The 24,967-nt window shown below is 35.9% G+C and overlaps 1 long non-coding RNA gene across 1 annotated transcript; it reads left to right on the top strand.

Moving 5' to 3' along the window:
- The first annotated feature begins 195 nt into the window (after positions 1–195).
- LOC140848942 (uncharacterized) lies at positions 196–4,464 on the top strand. The gene is made up of 2 exons (XR_012130276.1): positions 196–562; positions 2,695–4,464. It is a non-coding gene; the product is annotated as an uncharacterized lncRNA (long non-coding RNA).
- Positions 4,465–24,967: the final 20,503 nt, after the last annotated feature.

Genomic DNA, 24,967 nt, shown 5'->3' with positions numbered 1-24,967 from the left:
GCCTGTCTCCTGCGTTGTCTGACCACCGCCAGCTACGCAAGCGGGCGGAGCCTACTATAAGCTCCTCCTTTCTGCGAGCCCTGCCCGTAACCCCGCACCTTCCGACAAGATTTAAAGGAAAAGAGCCAGGGTTGTCCGAAAGGAACGTAAATTGAGAGTACATGGACAGTTCGCGGCGGGTAGTCAGGTGGGGAAAGCACTTGGGAGGGTGTCAACTTTTAAACAGGGTGTTCAGAGTAGTCTTCAAGGAGATGATATTTGAGCAAACACCTGAAGCATTTGAGGAAGTAGGCCATCGGTCACGTGAGGGGATCTGGGGCGGATAGAACAGTCGAGGTCCTACCGCAGAAGTATTCCTGGCTCTCTTAAAGAAGGTTCCTGGTGCACTTAACAAAAATTTTGGCCTCAGAGAGGATGGAACATGGTTGAATGTGAACTGTTCCTTATTGTTCTGCCACTAACGTGACCTAGTCTGTTCTTTTTATGTGCCTTTTCCCTTCTCCTGTATTGCTAACTAGCCGGTCCTCCTTCCGTATTTCCATTACCGAGCCGACAATGTACGGTGAGTTTGCTGGAGAATCCCATCTCTGTTATTGCCCAAGGGCAATTTTTATTACTAGTACTTTCAAATTTGTATTTGTGTTAACAGAATTTGCATTGATGTCAAAGCCCTTATTGGTTTTAATATTTATCTCATTTAGTCATACTATATTCTCCTGTTAGAAAGATTTAAAAAAGGAGATAAAAATGATGAGGCACAGAGAGTCTGGGTCTTGAAAAGGTCACACAGCTAAAAAGAGATAGCAGGATATCTGTGCTTTTTATGAAAATGTTTTTGGAGGTAAAAAAGGGAGAGCTTTTTCTAATTTTTTTTGTTTCATTTTGGTTGGTGCAATTGAGGACAGAGTTTGCCGAAGTTATTTGAATTTTTCAAACCATTTATAGTTTATAATTTTGGTGACCCAGACACTTCTTGAACATGTGTTGGTAACTTAGACTAGTAAATTAGCTGAGAAAAGGGAAAGAAGGAGAAAATGTGATGTTAAGGAAGGACACAGCAAGTTAAGAGGCCAGTGGATTCTGAGTACCCTACAATCTACACAAAAAATTGTATAATGGGGAAGAAATCAAAAAGAACAGTTACAAAAGATGGGAAAAGAAGTGATTCAGATAAATGAGTGTATGTATAAAATCTTAGACCCATGATAATTATATATACCTTGCAATTTCTTTTCTTTTTTTTCAAAGGCACTTGACAACTTTCATTTCATGTAAAGGGAAATAAAAATGGGCATTTGGGGAGATGGCAGAATATGATTTCCCCAGGGATCTGAAGAAATACTGATGCGTGTCACAGTTCATTTAGGAAGACAAATTTGAAAATCCTGGTGTTCCTGGTATACCTAGTGTTTTTTAAACCTTTAATAAGTCTTAATCTATGAAAATTAACACTGACCAAATCAACTACCTGAAGAATAAAGTTATTGCTGGTGCCCTAATATAATAATCCTGTATGATTTCTTACTGAAGTGAGCAGGCTGGATGCCACCTTAGTCAATCTGTCTGAGTGGCATTCCCTGCTCAGCCTGTTGAGCACAAGTTTGTATCTTGTGCTATTTCTACAGTGGAAGGCAGACTGTGGACTTGGAACTTGGTGCCTTCACCTATTTTCATTTCTAGTTTCAACTAAAAAGTCGGTGTTTCTCTCCATTTTATTTTATTCTATTTTTTTATGGAAAAGTTCAGACATATAGTCTAGAGAGAAGTGTATTACAATTACTAATTCATGGTCAAATTCCCTTCCACTCCTCAACCCAAAACCCAAAGAAGTAGCACTTCTAACTACTTCCCAGCTGATTCTAGGGACTTGGATCACACTTTGAGAACTACTGTTCCAGTTGAGTCAGTGCAGTTAATTTTTACATCTCTGGTGATGGGGAGAATGAAGTGTCCTTATCATGGAGAATCTCACCTCTTCTGTTTACTGAAGGAAACCATACTTCTATTCCAGGTTATCTTCGTGAGAGAAAAGAATGGAAGATGCTTAATCATCTGTTTGCCTTATGTTTGTACATATATACCATGACCATGGTGAAATTTAATAACCATTTGAAAAAAATTATTCTCCCTGGCTAAAAAAGATGAAGAAAAATGTATTCTCCCACAGATTTAAATAGTTTTGTTTATAGAGTAATAAAAATTACCAACCTCTTTAGTTATTCTATTGTTGTAGAATCTAGAATTTAGGTGATAAAAGTAAATGAAAGGCTGGTTTCAGGATCTCTATTGACTGCTTGATGTCCTAAGACAGGAGTGAGTAAACTATGGCTAAGAGGCCAAATGCAGCCAATGTCTGTTTCTCTATAGTCTGCAAGCTAAGAATAGTTTTTAATGCTAATAGCTGAAAAAAATCAAAATAATAGTATTTCATGACACATGAAAATTATATGAAATTCAAATTCTGATGTCCATAACTATTAGTAAAGAGTTTTCAAAGAAACAGAACCTATATAATCTTATAACTTATTACTTATTATAAGAAATTTGCTCATGCAATTATGGAGGCAAACTGGAGAACCAAGAGAAATGGTGTAAGTTCCATTCTGAGTGCAGATCAATGCCCTAGTTAGAGAATAGAAAGGAGAGAGTCAAAAAAAGTGAATTCACATTTATCCCTCCTTTTATTTCTTGCAGGCCTCCAACAGATTGGATATGACCCAGCCACACTGGGGGAGGCAATCTGCTTCATTCAGTTTACCAATTCAAGCGTTATCCAGAAATGTGCCGACACACTTAGAACAATGTTCAAACAAATACTTGGGTACTCCTGGCCCTCAACATATTGACAAATAAAATTAGCCATCATAATAACAAAGTTTTATTGGAACTCAGCCAATGGTCATTCATTTAACTATTGTTATCTTCATTTAACTATTGTGGCTGCTTTATGCAAGTAGCAGAACTAAGGAGCTGAGACAGAGACCTACGCATAGTAAAGCCAAAAAAATTTATTTTCTGCCCTTTACAGAGAAAAATGTTGCTGACTGATAGAGTCTAAGAGAGTGCTTTAAAATATTTAGTGTAAGTACAAATCTCCTAAGGTTCTTGTTAAAATGCAAAACTCGATTCAGTGAGCCAAGACCAAGATCCTTCATTTCTAACATACTCCCAAGTAGGGGTGCTGCTGGTCTGCAAACTGCACTCTATTTCTCAGTTTTTGCTCTTGTCACCATTACTGACTGCAATGCCCTAAACTTTTCCTGCCTATACAGATTTCTTTGAGGTCCATTTAGCTTGAATACTATTACCTCTGTTACTGCTCCCAATATTCCAGCTCACTGTGCTCTTTTTTCTTCAGTGCACTTACTTTGCTTCACTTGGGCCACTAGGTGTAACCTGTGGTGCCTTATTTGAATTTTTAAAGTTTTACTATCTTTACCTCCCCACAAAGACTTAAAGTCCCTTAAAGTGGGGAGGCTGTCTTTAGACATCTGTCACCTATTATGCTCACATAGTACCTTACATTTGGCAGATATTCTGAAAGTATTTTTCAAGTTAACTACTGTCCTATATCTAGAAAAGACTGTTCTGTCAACAGGACATCATTACAGTAAGTGAGGCAATATTCTTATCTATTCTCATTTTTATGATGTCTTTTTTTTCTTTAATAGATTTTCATACATTTCAGTGAAGGGGATTATGGTTCTTCCAGAACAAAGACACTTTTTAAAGTAAAATATAAATCTTTGGATTGATATATTAAATCAGATTATAGAACTGAAATTTAAACTTATTTCAAACCTTTTAGATGAAAAGTACAACCTAATTATGAACTGAAAAAGTGCTTATTGAGCAGATTGTTTGGAGGCTGAAGAATTAGAAATGCAATGTTAATTTCACTAGTTTAATAATCTCATTTTCAGATATTGCTTGAAGAGATATCGATTAGTTACAATATCCAATCATGTATGAAAGTTTACAGACTATGAATATGTTTTATTTTGCCATTAAGAATAACACATTCCAAGCTTTTGAAGAGAATTATATGAGTAGTTAAATAAGATGAGAAACTTCTACAGTCATAAAAATTAATCAATTTATTGTGCTCTTTTTCTAATCAATTTAAAATTTCTACCTGAATTATTTCAGTATATATCCCAAAAATAAGAATGGTATAATTATGAAGCTACTTTCAAGGACTCCTATAGAGATATAAAGCAATTATAAATGTTTTGCATTTCAAGTCCTCAAAGCAGAACTCTTTATGTTTTACCCAAAATCAAATGTGATAATTTTACTATTTAATAATTTTAGACTTAATAAATGCAAATAAACACCTTCTTCATAAATGTTGTGCCAAGGAAAAAGTATAAATATATGTAAAGTATTATATCAGATTTGAATAAAGTAAGTTTTAAATCTTTTCAGTTGTCAATAAATATTTTTCTTGTAATCAGTGCACTATTTTTGGCTGTTATATTTATTTCTATTAATATCCTCATGTTCACAGCAAACAGTATCAGAAGGGAAAAAAGCCATCAGTTGGTTTGATACAACACAGTTTATCCACATGGTGGAGCCCTGTGGCTAGATCCTAGAGACACCGGCTTTATTATATTCACTGTTTTGAATAAGTCGTGGTAAACCCAACCATACAATGTTCCTGCATGTAGTTTCCTCTGGTACTAGTAGTTTAGTTACTTATGTCTCACTTAGCATAATGCAGGCTTGTTCCCTTCCAGGCTTCTATAGCAGTGGTTGTGCAACTTTGGCTGCATGTTAGAATCACCTGGACAGTTTTAAAAAACCCTTATGCTTGGAGCTTTACCTGAGGCTAATTGAACAGGAATCTCTGCAGGGTGGGGCCTGAACATTGTCAAGGTTTAAGGTTGTGCAGGTGATTATAACCTAAAAGCAAGGTTGCAAACCAACATTCCGTACTACCATTATAAACATCTTTCTAAATTATAAATTTAATCACACTATTCCTCAGGTAAAATCGATTACTGGCACATCATCAACTTCAGGATAAAATCAACTTCCTTAAGCAAGGGAAACAACCATCTTCAATATTTGACCATTGCCTTTCTAGCATCCCCAACACCATCTTCCGCCCTCCACCACACATACAGACACTCAGCCTATAGAATTACTCACAGGCTTGGTCTAAACTCACCAGGTTTTTCCACACCTCCAGGTTGGGGCTCATATCCCTAGCAACTAATTCAGTAGGCACTAATTAATATTTATTGAATGACTAAATGAATAATGTAAAATGACTTCATCTTATTTAGAACTGAATGCTTATTTCTGTCAAACAACTCACAAGTATTTGCTTACCTTTCAGTGCCTTGGAGTACAGAATGTGGGGCGGGACAAATCAACAAATGTTAAATGTATTCTAAAGGAGACACTGTGTTCTGCCAACTTATTCCATTTGAAGGGAACATTTGGAAGCTTCCTTAGGAACAGCTGCTTCTACATTGTACTTTCTATCTAAATTTTTCAGCTCTAAAGTGTGTTTAAGTCAATAGAGAATGGATGGTTTGACTCTGCAGTCATTCTTTTTATTTAATTTAGTGGATCCTTGGACTCACTGGCTGGCCTTTTGGAATCTCTGGGTTTATGATAGTTTTCACCCTAGAAGTGCTAAGAATCTACCAGAAGTAGATTTTCAAGGCTGGATATTCTTCAAAAGATTCTTGAAAAGTAACAGGTGTGGTTTTAGTCAGGGAACCTTAACTACTGGACATGACAGGCAGAGCTGACCACAATGCTTGTAGTGCTCTATGAACATGTTTTAATGTCTTTTAAATCAGAATTTAAAATAGACTTTTAAGTCAAAGAAATGTTTTAGTATAAAATAGTAATATATTCATCTTCATGCCAACATAATGATAAAATACAATTTTAAATTATTTTTAATGGAGGAAGGGGCCCATGGAGCCAAAAGTGCCTAGGGCCCAGGGTTGTAATTTGGCTCTGATTTCAGGGAAACTAAGGAAGGCAGCTTCAGCCCTAAAAAAATCTCCCATCTGTGCCTACCTGATGACACAGATGCTGACAGTGGCTACCAGGGTGTCTAGGTCTTTATTTTAAGGCCATCAGTATCTATCCTAATACAATTATTGTTTTTTGTCAGGAGCAGCAGAGGTAATTGTTGGTACTGACATGTCAAACAGTTGCAAAATGTCCTTCTAGTCATACCATTAACCTGCTTTGCAACTGTAGCATGTAGCTTTCTTAAGTCCAAGTGAGTCATGTGGCATATAAAAGCCACTTTTTTTTGAACAGACACATCTTGATGTTACTTTAACAAAAAGGTGCCAATACTAGAAATGGTTGTGAACAGTCATAAATATAATACAGTTCTATCATGTGTACTCTGTCTTCATAAGCAATCCTTTAAAATGCCCTCTAGTTAAAGAGCTTGCCAAAAGTTTCAACTTTATGAAAATGAATATTTTTGGAAGTATTAATCCAAAATTTTGGAAATATTAATATACTTTTGGAAGTATAATTAAAGAGCTCACATTTAGCTGAGTACCTTTGATGTTAAAATCCATGATTAGAATATGGGTGGTATTTATGTGCAATGATAGCAAGCAGTTTTGCCTTTCTTATGTAAATTTGAACATGCTGCTGAATCAATTAGTGTTTCTGTGAGATTGGATGGGCCTAATATAGTTATTAAATATAAACAATAAACTCTTCTGCCTTTATTAGCCTTACCACACAATCCCTTCCCGCTTCACGGGTAGGTCAATTTCACTGGTTGAAAGTGAGAGACAGTAACACCATTGTTTGGCTTTGGTGATAGGTATATTTAAGGGTTGATCCTCGATAACTACAATGTGTATAGAATACATCTCTTGGCTATATAAACTATCATTTCTTTTTTTTTTAGCCTCAGTGTCATGCTTATAAATAGTAGGAGACTCTCAGCTACATGGGTTCTGGCTCCTTGGATATCTTTCAAATTGTGTACTTGAGTAACAATTGATCTGCTTTCTTTGAATAACTAAACCAATGCTTTGATAAGGTTAGTTCATAATTTTTTAAGGTAAGGACAGATCCATAATTGTCTGATCTATTGTTGTGGATATTTCTTTGCTTGATTTGTCCACCACTGTTCCTGTGATTTAAACCTAGCATTTAGTAAGGGCTGCTGATCATACTAACTGTGACCACAGTCTAGAGCCCAGGAATGAGCACATGGTATATGTAGGGCCAATTAGACTACTTCCTAGGAATTTAAATTTCAGTTAGAGGGATGAGCCCTTTTATCCCAAAAGGTGAATGAATATGTTATGATCGGAGTCTAGGAGGTGCCAGAGGTGGTGATTCAGCCTTGAAAGTTCTAAGCAGACAGAAGAAGCAAAAGACAAGGGGGGGAACCAAAGAAAAGGCAAAAACCAAGAGTCCTGAGGAGGACATTCATTACCTCCAGTTTCCGTTCCTGATCCTTGAAAACCCTGGTTTTTGCATTTGCTGGTCTCTGTTTTCCTATCCAATCTAATCCAGTGTCCTTAAAAACACCCACACTCTCCTTCAACACTAGCTTTATCCTTAAGCTTCATTCTATCTGTCTCTGTAAGTAGAATATTTAAAAATATTAACTAAGGATGAAATTTCAGACATGTTGATTGGATGAAAAACTTGAGGATAATAGGATTTTAGGATTAAATGAGATAATATACATCAAACATTTGATCAGTGCCTTGCATTTGATAATTCAATAAAAATGTTAGCTATCAGTTTTTAATTACTATCTTTCTTGGTTACTTACACAACACATGCTTTGAAAATTCTAATCATATATATGATTACAATTTTCCCCTACTATCCAAAAGTAGAGTGGTCCTATGAAAACTCACATAACCCAAAATGGTATAAAGCAAAGCAGCAATTACCATTAATTTATATGGAAAATTATTTGAGCATTGCCAGAACTAAAAAATAACCTCTCTTGGGGTTTTCTGATACCTTAGGACACATATTTCTGACAGACACATGAAATAAATCAAGATAAAGCACATATCTCACACAGTTCAGAGCTAGATAGCTTGATGCTGAGAGCGTGAGTATAGCTGCCAGGGAAGGAGTTTGGTGGGGCCACTTGCTGTCTGGGTGTGAGTTGCCCCTATAATGGCTTACTGCAGAATAATCACGGACCATGAATTTTTTATTTTCCTTTTTTTGTATCAGTGAAAACCCTCTTTGGATTTCTTTCTGTTAGTGAAAACAGGCACTAATCTAGATATTTCATAAAAGTGAAGCAGTCTAAGCTGAACTTTCAAAAGGCAGGGAACACTTGTATATTATTTTAGAATTCTTAGTTTCACAGACAAAAAGCCAACTTGGATACAGTTTCTACTGAACAGCATAAGTAGCCATTCAAATAATTACTTACCTAAGGCCATCCTTAGAGTTTCAGAGTATACAGAGTCCAGGGAAAATATTTTTTGTCAGGTCCCCGTCTATGTGACTAATTTTATTTTAAAATGTGCTCCAAAATGCACTGGCCCATGTGTGTTTTAGCGATATATTGATGAAAATTTAGAATGAGTAAAGAAGGGATTTTTATGTATTTGTTTATTGTCCAATTAAAGCAACTGAAAATTCTTTGTAGTATCTGCCAAGAACTGTGAGAGCTGTGAGAGTTTACCCTATTTGTGATCTAACAAGTCAGTTCATTTCTATTTCAAGGATGCTAGCAAGAGACCGGAGACTCCTGGGTCATAGACAAAGGACTTATTTGTTCACAGCACAGAAAACAGCATGATCGTGAGCATATTTGCTTTGTCTCTCTTTGCTGATTCCCAAGGGGTGATGCAATGGGCCCGGCTGACTCCTGCAATGCACAGGATGGCATCACAGGCAAGTACCCAAGAAGGCAGAATATTGCAAACAAGTTGTGAAACATTGAGGAGGGCAACAGACCACTCAACCTTACTCTCCACCCCACAGTCCTGCTCATCACCTTAACCAACTTAGTCTCTGTGACTAGTCACAGAAATTTATCCGTATCAGGAAATGGATAAACCTTTTAATCTACCACACAGAGCAGCAACTGCTTAGGGCCCATGGCAGATGGCCTTTCCTAACAGTATCCAGGCATTATCTCTTCCTGTTCAGGTCAGAAATCATCTCTTCATGTTCTCTGTTGTCAAATGATGCACCTTTACTGGCTAATTTCATATCTCTCACTGAGAAAAAAGGCATTAACATTATTATTTATATACATACATACATACACACACATAGAATTAAACTGTAGTTGATATACAATATTATATTGGTTTCAAGCATATAACATATTGACTCAACAGTTATCTACATTATTAAATCCTCAGCCTACCAGTGTAGTTACTGTCAACATAGAAAGATGTTACAGAACTACTGTTATTACTCACCAGGCCAAAGCTCTTTGGAACCTACTTGTATTGAACTGTCTCTGCAGTTCCCTAATACCATTTATTTAATTCTGGTTGCATGAATACTCATGACTGCATCATCCTTAGTGCGTCCTATGATTGCTGGCTTCAAAGGACTCTCTCAAATGTTACAGTGCTTCCTTGATAATGAGCACAAGTGTAAGTCCTACGCAGACTATGCAGGAAAATGTGAACAATTCATTTTTCCACTCACATTAAAGTTACTATTTAGAATTTTATAACACAAATACAGAAAACATCTCTTCTAGCCATGTCTTCTCTTGAGTTCTTTATGCAACAATCACTGCACTCCTAGAATGTGATCTCATTCATGTTGACTGTCTTAGTGGAGAGTATAGGTAAGGGGCTTGGGCATAGGGAAGAGCAAAAGAACAGTCCAATTTGTGCAAGGACATCATCTCAGAAGAGCATGGCATTACCATATTGATCAAAGGCAAGAGTGGATATTGACCCAAAGCCCTTGGATAAATAAGTTCAGCCACATCCAGAGGGCTGACAGACATGTGGCATGGAGCCTGCAGAAGGGATGGGTGACTGCCCTATGGGCCACTAGCCACCAGTGCATGGCGTAAAGCACATGGATGCTAGACCAGGGATGGCACTATGGTCAGAAGAGAGTTGAGTGGCAGCTCACTCACAAGCCCGTAACATATAGCTCAAGTTCACTTTGGGCTATGGATCCTTGGCAGTCCCACCTTGAATATTTCTTATATATGATGACAGAGTCAACCAACATCTGCTGCTTTTAAGTGCCTTTAGGGCAATCCCATTCAAAGTGATCCTGCAAAAAGAAATGCCTCCAGAGACGGGTAAGATTCCTCAAGGGAGGAACAACCTAAGACAGGCACAGTAGCAGGGGGGTCATCAGGTGAGAAATTGGGGATCAACAGAGGTGAGGCTTAGAACCTCACCCCCCCTGTTTTGAGAGAAATCTTCTGCATCTGTGGATGTTTTATTGCCCTTGTCTAGCTTGGATTAACACTTAGTCTACAGGCACACACATGATCATCTAAATTTGCTCTCTTACAGCACTAAACTATGTTTTCTACCTTTATCTTGCATCTACCTACAACTTCAGCATTTTATTAAAAAAAATAATAATAATAAGGGAGAAATGTGGGATTCACATATAAATCAAGTATAAAAATCAAATGAATATTCATATTTGACCTGATTGTTTATAGTTCATAATATGTGATCAAAACTGAAAATTTCTGTAATGAATGCCCTTGTACTGTTCACCATGTAAGAACTTATTCACTATGTAAGAACTTGTTCACCATGTAAGAACTTGTTCGTTATGCTTCAGAAGATTGGAGACTGACGAGAATTAGGCTTGGGGTGGATTAATGATTGTACATTGAGCATTGAGTCCCTTATACAGAATTTTAATGTTGTTAACAACCATCTGATCAATAAATATGAGATGCCCTCTCAAAAAAGAAATGCCTGACCATCAGGAGTTACCCACTCATCAGGTTGCCCCCTGGGGACAGGGACCAACTCCGGGGTGCAGGAAGACTCCACAAGTATGAGTCCTAGAACTTCACAGCGCATTTGGTTGACTTCACACTCTGGGAAGAGGGTCAGGGTGTTTCCCAAAGTGGGAAAGGGGTATTGACCCCCTTTTTGTTCACTATTTGGGCTCATAGAACACTGTCTGGATGGTACCACCAGTCCTGGCCATTACAGGGGCCAGAATAGGCTTTAGAAAATTTAGAGAAAGGTACTCCAAAGTGTTGGGCCCCTCTGGAACTGGAAATATGCAAACTTACACATATTCTACAGCCTACTATTTTACTGTTTCAGTTCTAACTTTTTAAGTTTCTAAGCTTTTAAATTTTTAGATTAGAAAATCAATATATATTTGTTTATTATTTGTATTAGTTTTTCTTTAAAAATATTGCGGCACTCAGAATTTAATGTAAATTGACATTTATTTTAAAATAGCAATAATTTTCCAATAATTTTATACACTGCACATATGAAAATAAGGTACTCCACATCATTGGAATGAAAATTGATTCAGCATTTGAAGCTACTCTCAATAAATACTGTTTCAATGTTTCTCTCACTCCTATTTAAATACTCAACATTCCATATTTGTATTTTCTTATTTTACATGGATGGCTCAGTGGATCTGTAGGTGCTAATTAAAATAATTTTGTGTTTAATTAGTGGAATTTGCCTATAAGGGATGTATTATCTCATTAAACCATTAGATGAACTTATATTTTTATAACAGTTTGCTGTGATCTTGTCCATTATTTTATTTGCTTCTCACATAAAATTAGCCTCCTTTGACAGATAAGGAAACTCAGGGGAGTGACTTATGGTTGTCCATGGTTATATATTTGCTGTCACAGCCATGAACAGAATTGAGTTTGTTGGACAATTCAAGTAATTCTCTTGTGCGTTTAGTAACTACCACATGCTTTCCCCAGACACACCTGTCACGATTAAGTTAGTATTTATTCTGAGTCTTTTTCAGTGTTCACTACGTCAAAAAAGATAACATGTCATTTTTCTTTCTTTCTTGATGCCTTATTGCTTCAAGGGAATTTGGTTTTAATATTCAATAGTGAATATTAAATACATCTATTAAACATGATATATGACAAGAAATCTATATCCTGCATTCAGGATTTTACTGTTACCCAACATTCTGATATGTGTGTCAGTGCAGTGAATACAATGGATCCTCCTGCCAGTCACCTTTAAACTACCTAAATCTCACAGTTTCAGGGCTGCAGGCAGGATGATCTTGCTGCATGTCAGATTTAGTGCCCCCATGTCCCTTTCTTATTTCTGAATAAAGAACAAAAAATATAAGAATCCTCATTTGGTTGGTAACCGATAAGTAGAACTCTGCTCCAATATTTTCAAAAGAAGTGATGCTGTCACAACCTGCCCTAGGGCTTCCAGCAGGGCTTCTTGTCACTGTATAGGATCCCAGGGAACTGAGAGGTTCGTTATGATCTCTTAGGTGTGCAAGCTGATTTTATACAGTTAGGGGGGTGCTGCAGCATAGTGGGGCACAGCAGGAGCTCTGGAGTTGACAAAACTGAGCAGGCTCTTACTTTGTTATTTACTAAATGTGGGTTTTAGTCCATCTACATGTTTATTGTCCATTTGTATTCATACACACATACTTTATTCAACAGAATTTCCCAAATGAATACTATTTCACACTCTTCTTGAAGAGACTTGAAACCTTGACTTCTTTGGCATTATACTTTCCTTATCAAAATCACCAAGGTTCTAACAATGGTTTTGTGAGAGTCTGTGTTCATCTGTAGAAGTCTGGGGGAGAAGCAAGTTTGGTAAGTCCTGGGAACAGAAGTTGAACATTCTACATTATTCCTTTCTAGTTCTTTTTTCCTTCCCATTTTTGATCATAAAAGTTCAGTTTAAAAAGATTTTTCACAACACCTAATGTAGTATATGGGAAGAGATACAGAAGCCAATGGCATATATTAGAAAAAAATAGATGCAAGACTTCACTATGACTTTTTTTTTATCATGTTCATACACTTCAGGTCCCCTCAGGAAAATGGTGCTACTTCATGAAATCCTCTACAGAAGATGTGTGTGGTAAAAGTAGTGCAGGCTCATCTGCCTTTATGGCCATGTTCCTTATTTACTTCTACTTCACAACCACTACAAACAGCTAAGCCATATTTGAATTTATTAAAGGCTTGAAGAAAATCAAAATTTACAATAGGTATGCTAGATGCTAGGTATGGCTTTCCCATAGTCCAGTGGGAAAGCACTCAAGGATTTCCACCTTTCCTGAGTAGCCTGGTGGGAAGGTGTCCCAGTTCCCATTTTCATTCCATCTCCAGATGTCTAATTTCTTCTTAGTAATCTCTCTATCTACTTATCCACAAGAGTTAGTTTTACTCCAGAATCCACTGCCTTTCCTCCCAGAAGTATATTCTTCCAAGAATGAGTTAGAATAATCCCATCAGTGCTCTGGAAGGACTGTTTAGATTTGGCATTCACACTTCAAATCTCTTAGAAAGGTCTAGAGTGGGTGTGGCCATTCCAAGCTTAGTCTCCTAAATGGTGTGAGTTGAAGATGGACATCTTTACTCTTAATGCTCAGTGAGTAGCTGTTGAATCAAATACAAGTATAGATACAAACAAGCATACACACACTAGGTATAAATAAATAACTAATTCATATGTTTCTTATGGCTGTTCCCTTAGTTGTACATAACCAAACCAAAATATGGACATTATTGCTCTTAAATAATGCACCTTCTTCTCTCCGGTCTTGGATGGCAGATGACAGTGAAAAGGGAAGGAATAAGAGAAGAGGTATCATTTTTCCTAGTTAACAACTGAAGACCTGAATTGTTTTGGCTAGTGTACATATGCAGATAATGTTTGAAGTAACGGTTAAATAAAATTTGTTTTTTAGGAATAATGGAAGTTAAGTCAGTGAACTAACAGTATAAAGTAAGCACTACACTTGACACTGAATTTTAGCTATGCAACTAGAATTCACTTAACAGAAATGCAGTAAAGGAGTAGAACTGATTATTTGCGTTTTATTAAAGGACAAACTTCTGTTTTATGATAAATTTAATTACTGAAATAACAATAAAGAAGTAATATGTTGTTTGAGACAATACAGGTCAGAATGTCTGTGAATCTGCTATATTAAAGAGTATTTACTAGTTTTGTGTGAACTTCCCTTTTGTTGAAATATTACAAATATTTCCATGCAAAAACATGGAAAGATAAGGACATTGACTAATCAAATGCAAATTGCCTAGCCAAGGTGAAAAAAAAAGAAGCTGTAATTATAGCTCCAGATGATGTCTAATTTTCCCATAACAAGTAACACAAATCCCTGAATCAGGACCAAATGAAAGCTAAATATTATACTTGGCCAGAGAGACGTAAAGTTCCTTTGTGATTTTATCACCCATTAAGCCTTTTATAAAAATGTAACATAAAATAATAACTGAACTTGAGAATTTCACCTTAATTCTTTTATTCTAGGTAGAGTTTAGATATAAAGTTCAATTTTTTACTAAGGTATTGATTTTAGAAATTTATAGTTCTGTCACTTTCTCAGTGTTGGGGATAACTGTGTAGATATTTTATCATCTCTTAATATATTTTTTGTGAAAAACTCTTGCTCTTTCCATAACCTATATCATGACTGCCTATAATTTTGAGTGTTTTTCATAGAAGGTTCTCAAATTTTAATTCTCTGGCCTGGTAGTTTACATATTCCAGGCAGATGCTCTCTTAAATGATGTGGTTTTATTTATGGGATGGAATGGTTTGGGTTTCTGGTGCAAACTAATTCACTCACAGATGTCATCTTGTAAAAATGACTAACAGACTAAAATCAAATATCTGTTCAAGCCTATACCCTGTGCTATTCATTAATGTAGCCAATTAATACATTAATAAACACTTATAAAAGTATCTGACATATAGTCAGAACTCAAGAACTGCTAGGCTCAAGGAGTTAATGATTTTTTTACTCTCACCTAACTGTAAAATAATGATTTTGAACTACTTCATAGGTTTTCAACTTAAGCATTATCTGGGGAGCTTTAAAAAAGTGTCTATGTTTAGGCTCCACCCTCAATTAAATTAATTAAATCAGAACCAATTAAATCAGAAATTCTGGGCATGGACTCAGGCATCAATTCTTCCAACACTTACTTTGAAAAATTGTCAAGCTTAACAAAATATCCACTAGAAGAGTAAATCAAGATCCATATACCGTTGTAACATTTGCTTTAGCTATTTATGTAATATTAATCTCTTTATTCTTGAAACATTTGAAGTAACTTACTCTCAAATCACAAAATATTACTTTGAAATATTTCTTCATGTAACTTGAAAAATAAGAACATTTTTTTATATGAGCACAATGTAAGGATCACACTTAGGGCTTAGAATATTTCATAAACTTCATTGATCAAGCAGCATCTAGGATTTGAGAGTACTGGCTTCTATTTTGAAAGAAGTTCTACTGTGGGTAAAATGCTATCAAACAGCATCACCTGCTACAGAGAAATCAGTTGTGAAAGGAACAATTGATGTGGTGAACTTCATTGTTATCTTATTTTAAGAAATTGCAACAGCTACCTCAGCCTTCAGCAGCCACTACCCTGATCAGTCGGCAGCTGTCAGTACTGAGACGAGACCCTCCAGCAGAACGAGTAAGGCCTGCTGTAAGCTCAGATGACGGTGAGCATTTTTTAGCAATAAAATATTTTTTAATTGAGGTATGCATATTGGTTTTTTTAGGCATAGTGCTATTGCACACTTACTAGTCTAATAGTTTATACAACACTTTTGTTGGCACTGGGAAACCAAAAATTTCACTTCATTTGCTTTATTGAGCTATTTGCTTATTGTGATGGTCTGGAACTGAACCCTAAGTATTTCTGAGGTATGCCTGCGATGTTTCTCAAACTTCAGTCATGGTTTTGGCCATATGTGATATCACATATTATTTTAATATTTTAATTTAAAATGATTATTTAAAAAACTGGTATGTTTGTTTTTAACCCCACCCAAAGCAATATTAGTGATGACAATCACGGCTTTGATGTGATAGTTAATTTTTTCCTAATGTACATCAAAATATATTCATGGCAATTAAAGATTTTTAAACTCTTTTTCTCTATATAGCAACTAAAAGAAACTTCTCTGTTTCCAGTGGTACACATATTATTCTTTTGAAATTTTCTCTGTTTTTAAGCTTAGGCAATTCATAAAAACATACCACCACTGCACATTTTGTAGCTATGAGGTAGATTTTATGACTTTTGAGTTTAGAAAACCAACAAAAATTTATAGGCCAAATGAGTCTCCTATTCTTGATACTTAAAGTTAGATTCAAGAGATATATTGCCTAACCAACATTTTTACTGGGCCATCACATTTTTATCAGCCTCATCCACTCTTTGTAATATCACCACAGTTGCTCTAGTGGCAGGAAAAATCATCCAGATGTTGCCACATCAGTCACTCAAATCATCCAATCAAGCAAAGCACATACACTTACACATATATGTGTGTACGCCGGGTGATGTGCAGAATACTTCAAATCATAAACTCAACATTTGTCTTCTAGGAACGTAGAGTTTAACTGGGTATATTAGTTATACTAAAGACAGTTAATCAGATGATTACGTGTAAGTGTTAGTAAACAAGAATATAGGATTTCACAATAGGGTACATAACTATTTTCAACTATGTAAGTCAAGGAAAGCTTCTTGATGGAGTTGACATCTGAGCTGAGAATTAAAGAACAGTTGAGATTTAGACAGGCAAATCTGAGTTAAAATACCAAATAAAAAAACAAAGTATGTGTCAATGATGAATAGGCTCTCTCATTCGATTGATTCATTCATTTGCTCAACCATTTAATTATGTATTGAACAACTACATATTGAGCACTTGGTGTGGGCCAGGTGCTCAAGCAAACTGAGATAGAATGGTAAATAAAATGGCCCAATGCCTGCCATCATGGAGTTACAATAGGGCAAAGTAAGGGAATGGAAAATGAGGCTGAAGCTTGACCACAGGAGCTTGTTGTGCTAAAGAATTTTGTCTTTAAGCCAGATGGTGACATGATCAGATTAATGTTTTGAAAGTAATTCTGGCTGTAGTATAGAGAATAGTGGATTGGTTAGTGATTATAGAGGACATAGGTCTTTAGAGGTTGGTACAGAATAAAATCAAGAGATGATGGTATTCTAGACCAAGACTAGTGTGAAGAGCTGGAAAGAAATAGAAATAGGAGCATATTTAGGAGATAAGACCAACATAATGTGATGATGAATTAGATACGTGGGCTGGACAAAAAGAAATATCAAGGATAGCTCCCCGTTTTCTGACTTACACACTAAATGGATGCTATGACTACCCACTGATACAGAATATCAGAACAGAAAAACAATTTAGGAGAAGATTGTAAGTTCAGTTTGGCCAGATTGCACTTAGATGTCTTTGAGACACCCAGGAGATGACTTTAAATAGGTTTTTATAATTGTAGGTTGGAAACTTGAAAGAGATATAAATCTGTGAATTATCTAGTATGTCATTTTGGCTTCTCTGAGAAACAGATGCTGATTTTAAGTTAGAAGTGCAAGAGGTTTATTGGCCAGAGATGTGGAATGTTGAGAATGCCTATAAAAGATAAAGGAGTGAAAAAAAAGAGTGGCCATGGAATGCTTTCACATTATGATGTTGGTCTGACACAACAGGGAAGAGGCCTTTGACTGTGATGCATGTATGAAAAGCCTTGGCCAACTCAGTGACAAGCCCCAGATGAAAGACCGACTAGAGGAGTCCCTCATTGGGTGGAAGTGGCCAGACCCTACCACACCCACTGTGCTGAATCACTGACTGGGTGATTCCCAGGAAAAGTGAAGCCTTGGCTCAAATCCTGGGGTAAGTTTGGAAAGAACAAACTGGGTGGCTGTCACCTAACAGCCTTCCCCTTTGCAGAATGACAAGTTCCTTCTTGAAGGGAGATCTGAATGGCACACCTCACTGGCTGTGACATCTAGCATCGGTGCCAGCTGAAGACATGCAGTGGATGACATCCCTTAGCAAGAAAAGTAAATGTGAGAAAAGTAAGTCTGAAGAAGGGTTTATTAAATAACGATTGTATTTAAGTGAAAAGTGAAAAAGTTAGGTGAAATTCATATTCTCAAGTATTGTAATGACAAATAAGAGGTTGCTTGGAACACTTGCATATTTATGTACTTTCCAAATTGTTCTCAAGAGTAATTAAGTTTATTTATACAAACATGTTTTGCAATAATAAAATTTAAAACATGATGAAGAAAACAGGACAAAGAAGAGAATGAAAATATGTGGAAAATGATATAGCAGGGGTAAATTATTTTAAAAATCAAAGTCATAGAGTTATATATACTGAACAGAAGTAAGTGCAAACATGGCTCTGAACTTCCTAGTGCCAATGGAAAAGGAAAACATAATCAGCTATATAATTCACAGTGTCCATAAGACAAATATAAATCAGTTGCTTAAGAGAAAGCCATTGTTTTTCTGACACATAGATGGAGACCTCTGGGTCTGCACAGAGAGCACCCACATGAAGTAATGGGCAACATCTTCACATGGCCCTTTCAACAAACACAGGAAGGTGTTGTATAACTCTGATTCTTAAATTTCCCTCCAGGGGGACTAGCAATTCTATATGGGAGACTAATGACTAATTCAGTAAGATGTCTAAGAAAATTTAGAGGAAAGAAATAGACAATGTTTTATAGACCAATCAAAAAGAGATTAGGATTGAAATCATCTCATAAAAATCTGAGAACACTGGTCAGAAATATAAGCCACCCTACTTTCCAGAGAATTGACCTGAGGGGCTCTCGGTGAACCCAACCAAGAATCTTACCAAGAAGTAGATTTTGTGGTTTTCAGTACACAAATAAGAGCTTCTTGCCTGAAACATTCCATACCTTTGATCACATGGCTGCAGAAATTTCAGCATTGAAGAAAATTTGAAACAAGTAGTGAACTGAATATTTATCTTTTTTTTTTTTTTATGAAAATACTTGAAAAGAAAACCCCTAATCTCTGTAAGTGTTCTTAGGACATCTAACCTATACTTTTTTCTTCAACTCATGAAATCCTCATTAAAAAAATTTATATTTAGGATTTTCAGTTGATTACATTTTTCTTTGCTTAGTGGTTTTATATTGTGACAACAAATTGTTTGATTCTCCCTTCAAATGGTGGAGCGTAATTCCCCTCCCTGTCAGTGACTCACTCCTTTCTAATGAACAGAAAAAAGCCCAAGTGATGGTATGCTTTAGGGAACATGTTTCTTAAATATACTTAGTAAATATGAATTTGTTCTCTTTAAAGTCTAGTTAGGGGATATATCTTCCTTAGCAGTATTTTTAAAAATATTCAAGTTTTGAAAAGCAAAGTCACAACTAATTTGATCTCCCTATTTTTTGATATATTCAATACAATCTTAAATAAACTTGTTAATGTAACTTCTGTGAATGTCATTTTATGAGGCAGTATGGTACAGTGAGCCAAATTTGCAGTTCGTTGGCTGAGTAAGCTCAGGCCAGTTACTCAACATGACTGTGCCTCCTTTTCCTTCTCTATAAATGAGGATAATGATAGCATATATTTCATAGGACTGTTGTGAAGGATAAATAATTTATGTTAAGTACTTAAAATAGCACCTGACATATTGTAAGTCCTTCATGAATCTTAGGGAAACAGAAGGTTACGTTTAGTAGATACTTAAAAGATTCACTTTCATTAACTACATTCTAAAAGAATATTTCATAAAACAAGTTTTTAGTAAACTTGACCAGCAAATTTTGCCATTCAGGAATTGATTATTAACCAAATTGATTTTAATAGATAAGTTTTCTCTTAATTTCTATGCTTCCTATTGACCATGATTTTCTATTTGTGTATTTATCACTTGCGATTGTGCTTTAAAATTGTATTTCTCTAAAAATCAAGCCCTAGATGCTGTACTATGATTAAGTATTCAATTACTGTTTTGAAGGCAGTAATTAGTATAAAAAGTCCTTGAAGACTTCAAAATATGTTATTCAGTGCACATGCAATTAGGTATCTCATTCATTGACCAAGCAAATAACATTTATCTGATACTTTACATTTCCAACTGAAAAATGAAACATTAAGAACATGTTATCTCCAAATTTGTTAATAAAGTTACAGAAATAGATATGGAAAGTGTGAGTTACAGGTAAAGTATAAGAGTCTGTTGAAGGAAAAATACAAACCCTGAAATAACAATTAATCCAGAGTCACAAGAAAATATCTTAAGCCTTACAGTACTATACAATGTTTTCTAATTGCATTTAATGGAAAATCTTTATCAGATCATTCCTTATGCTAGGGGAATGAAAAGATAAATCTCTGCCTTGTTTGGTTTTGTTGCCAGCCTAGTGAAGACTGGATATTAATTAGCAGTTAATAGCTGAACAATTCAAGCAGCGTGTTTTGGGTCCACAAATACTCTTAAAGATGGGAGAGCCATATTAAGTGCAGTAAGCTATAATATCCAACTGGTTCTGCTGATCCCAAATCATAGGATTTTTGCTTTGCAAGGGCCTCTGTAAATCATCTAGCCCAAACCTTCAACTGAGGCTATTTAAGGGAAGTTTTTAGAGACTTCAAAGGCTACATAAAACCATATATTTGCTAGGACTACTTATTACAGTTAAATCCTCCAAGGCTTTTGAGTATACCCATGTACTGAAGAAATTATTCAGCTTGTTGAAGGTCACTTATTAAAATGTGACTCTGAGATACTTGGAGAGAAAGAAAAGTATAAAAGGCAAGGAGAGGCTGGAGGAAGCTTTCATCTTAGGGAGATTCGGCTGCCACCCAGGCTGTGGGTTGAGTGTGCAAAGGCTATTTTATACGCCATGGGCAGGAGGCTAGGCCACCAGGAAATGGTTGTCATGTGAGCATGATGCTACTATATTTTTCCAAGTTATGGAATTGTTTTGTGATTTTCTTTAGCCTTTTCTTTTTTCCAGAGGAATCACTGAGTTTAAGGCATTTCATCTACATAAATTCATGACCTGTATATAATATTTACTATCAGGCGTAATGCCTATAAAACCAAGCCCCAAAGGGTCTAGTCCTGCTTTTGTGTAGCCCTTCAAGAACACCCCAAGCAGGGATTCCAATCTTCTCCCACATCCTCTCCGTCCCCTAGACTCTTATGCTCCCTGAATCCATGCTCCATCCTTCACATGTGGAGCCACAAGAAACTTACCCACCCACCACCACATTCAGCCTCTTGTGAAGGATTGTTTGGCTTTGGTTTTTACTGTTTCTCTAAAGATTTGCTTGAGTGGATTTCAACCTCTCTCTCTTACTGTCTCGAAGTGCAGGGAGCAGAGGAAGTTAAATGGGACATGACCAAATGTACTTTCACTGGATGGGCATGAAGTGGCAAAGAGTACACATTTTGCACATAAATTCTTGTCTCATGGTGAGGCGGGGTGTGTGTGGTCATTAAAATATTAAACATTACTTCACTGTATATGCAGTCTTCTCAAATAGCTGTTGTTTCCATGCATTGATGACTAACACTTGAAACAATCAACTGACCACTGTTACTAAACTCTACGTGTGGGTCCTGCCTAACAGTAAAGTGATAAGGTTATGCCCATATTAGGAATGTTATGGGTAGAAGAGCGACAACATCATAAAGGGCTGTACCCTTGCATCAGATTATGGAGTAAAACAAAAGCAGACATTTTCGGGAGAATGTAACTTATCTTGTGTATGACTGACTGCCTTTGGTGCTGTGATGTTAAAGCAACATTTGGGGGAACAGAAACAGGTCACATTCAGACAGTTTTGAATGTTACCTGCCTTTTTTTCTCTCTCTATTGACATGAATAACTAAGTAGCTCCTCCACAGCATGGGGATTGAGTATTTATTACATTTGCAAGTAATTTCTCAAATTTTCAGGTAGGGAATCTTGTATTTAATATTAGGTCATTGGGAATATATAAAGAATATAAGGAAGAAAAGAGGATTAAAATTAGTATGATCAATAGCAATTTACTATTTTCCTTTTCAGAATTCTTTAAAAGTGAATTTGGATTTCTCTCTGAGATTTCAGATATATCTAAGATTTCAAAGCTGATGATATAAACATGTAAAAAGAAAGCTCCAGAAAACAATTTGGGTATGTCTAAAGGAGGAAAATTTAAAGGCATCTGTTTTGTGAGACGGCCTATAAAAACAGTCAAGAAACTGATGGATGAATTTGGTTCAGATTGGGGTGCTAGAGATTTTGAGACAATTTGCTTCTGTTTTCATATTTTGGATAGATGGATTACTATTATGTTTTGTGGTGGTGTTCTGGTGTTTGTTTTGTGATATTGCTCAGTGTCACACTTGAAAGCCTACAAAAACAACCTTCTAAATTAGTATGGTTAGCTGAGGAGCTCTTGATGGGTGCTTTGATAGTGGCAATGTTGAGACTGCCCTCTATTAATCATTCAAGAATATTTAAGCATATGTATGTTATAAGATAGTGAATGAAGCACAAAGTGAAGTCCAAGGTTTATAAAAGAAGAAAATAAGCAACTGACTCTGAATGGAGTCTTCGAACATGGTCCTATACCAAGCTGTACCCACTAGTACATCTGGCTTATAATTAGTAACTTTTGATTTGTGGTTCTTTCAGATTAAATTCTTTTGGCAGTTTCTTATCTGAGTAGTTGCATAATTATCTAGTATGGCTATAGTTTTTTATACCAACTGATTTCAGAATTTGGTAGACATTGTTTACCCTTTGCCATACTAAATCTCGTACCTTCAGTTCAATTTAGCAAATGTTTACAGAACACACATGCAGTAAATACTAGAAAACCAGAGTAAAACAAGAAACAGGAGAGGAACTGATTATTTGGTATTTTCTTATAGATGTATAGATGACCTGTACTTTTAACTATATTCATTCAAATTAGTTAATGTATATGATCACTTTTCATAGTTCTAGCATTCTTTGTTTTGTAGAGCCTATTTGGGTCTTTGAGTGGGTTGCTAAGATGTCCAAGAGGAAGCCAATATTGGATTTATAAGAACAGTTGCCTTCGTAGCCAAGGGTTCTTTTACCAGCACATGGGTCAGCTTTGTTATTATTTACTCATGATGCTCTTATTTGGTTAGATGGTCTGTTTCATACTTCAGCCTGCCCCCAGGACACAAGGAGTCACGTCCTTTTTGTACTGGCTTCAGAATCTACTCCTACAAAGTCCTTTCACTGATCACACTGCCTAACAGGGACTCTGCCTCTCAGGGAGATCACAGGCTTCATACTGACCCAGCAAGCCTTAGGACTCTGATCTACCAAGCCCTGTCCTGTCCGGGCCTGACACATTATATTCTCTTCTGCAATCACAAGTGTGACTTGGAAATTGGTGTTTTTACATACTTGTACATGTGAATGCAGTACCTTGTAGCCTCTAGCACAAGTGCACATAGCAGTTTTAGGGAACTGGTTCTGCATTTCATTTCCCAGAAGTGACTACCATGTAGATTTTCTGAGAAATGTTTGTGTGTTATAGGATAATGTACCAGTTTTTGTCCTTTTTGTTTCCTGTTCTTATGCCATGCTGTGATGTTGCCCTTCTTGAGAGGCAATGATGCCAGAGAGTGGGATGGACAGGCTGAACACAAGGATTAGAAGGAAATGGTTTCCCTAGCAACAATAACCATGCAAGGAGAGCCACACTACTTATCCATTACTCCTGTCTCTTTTCCTTTGGTTTAAATAACAGAGGATATGAATGCTAAGTACATATCTGATGCTGATTCATTTCTAGTGAATGGAATTACAGCAAACCAGCACTGGCTGAACAGAATTTGGAAATTTGAAAATTGTAACGATATACTTTTACATGTTTTATAGGCACCTCCAAACATATCTTTCTTGTTACTGTGTCTGCTTTTTGAACTTCTCATGACATGAAGCTAAGGAATAGTTTTCTCTCTCAAAGACAAAGAAGATAAAGAATTTGCAAAAACCAGATTTAAAAAAATTAGAAGAAAACTCCCACTATATCTTTAACATTTAAAAATTATCCTTTCTATACCAGTGGCCTAAAAACAATCTGCAGATTAAGTGATATGAAAAGAAAGTCACACTAATTTAATAACTTCATTCTAGTTCTATGTAGAATTTTATTTTAAAGACTTTAAATTATTGTTTTCTGAATTCTGCACTTACTTTCTTGGTATCTTGACATTAGAGTACTAACAATTTGATGTGATTGTGAGTCATTGTTTGTTTGATATTTATTAAATGGGAGCAGCATCCTGTATATGGCTCTCCATATTTGCTGATCAGCCCTTTACATTTACATTATCTGATACCACACATCCGGACATAATTTTGGCATTTGAGTATTACACACAGTCTAAGTTCGAAAATTGTCATCATATCTGAAAACAACTATTGATGAAATAAAAGATCACTTGCCAAACTAGTACCTCTCAAACACTGGTCCATCTTTGAAAAAAATCAGTCATTAGCCATTGTTTTCTGACTTACTAATATTTGGTAAAATCCGGAGTCATGAATATATAGTTATACTTTCCTGAAAAAATATTTATTATTTGACCAAAACTGGGTGAGATTATAGAACAATACTGTCTAATTGATTAGAATGTGAGTAATAAATATAAGCAATACACATAATTTTAAACTTTCTAATAGTTGTTTTTATAAGAAATAAAAAGAAACATGTGAAATATTAATATCTTATTTAAACAAATATTTAAATATGATTATTTTCATATGTAACCAATATAAAAATTACTGAGATTTTTACATTGTATTTTTCATATTCAGTCTTTAATATCTGACTTGTATTTTACATTTAAGGACAATTCAGTTTGGACTAACCATATTTCTAGAGCTCAATAGACATGTGTGATTCATGGTTACTATCCTAGACAACAT

This window comes from Manis javanica, chromosome 1 (assembly GCF_040802235.1).
Source record: "Manis javanica isolate MJ-LG chromosome 1, MJ_LKY, whole genome shotgun sequence".
Classification (NCBI taxonomy): Eukaryota; Metazoa; Chordata; class Mammalia; order Pholidota; family Manidae; genus Manis; species Manis javanica.
This window is presented reverse-complemented; position numbering and strand designations above follow the sequence as displayed.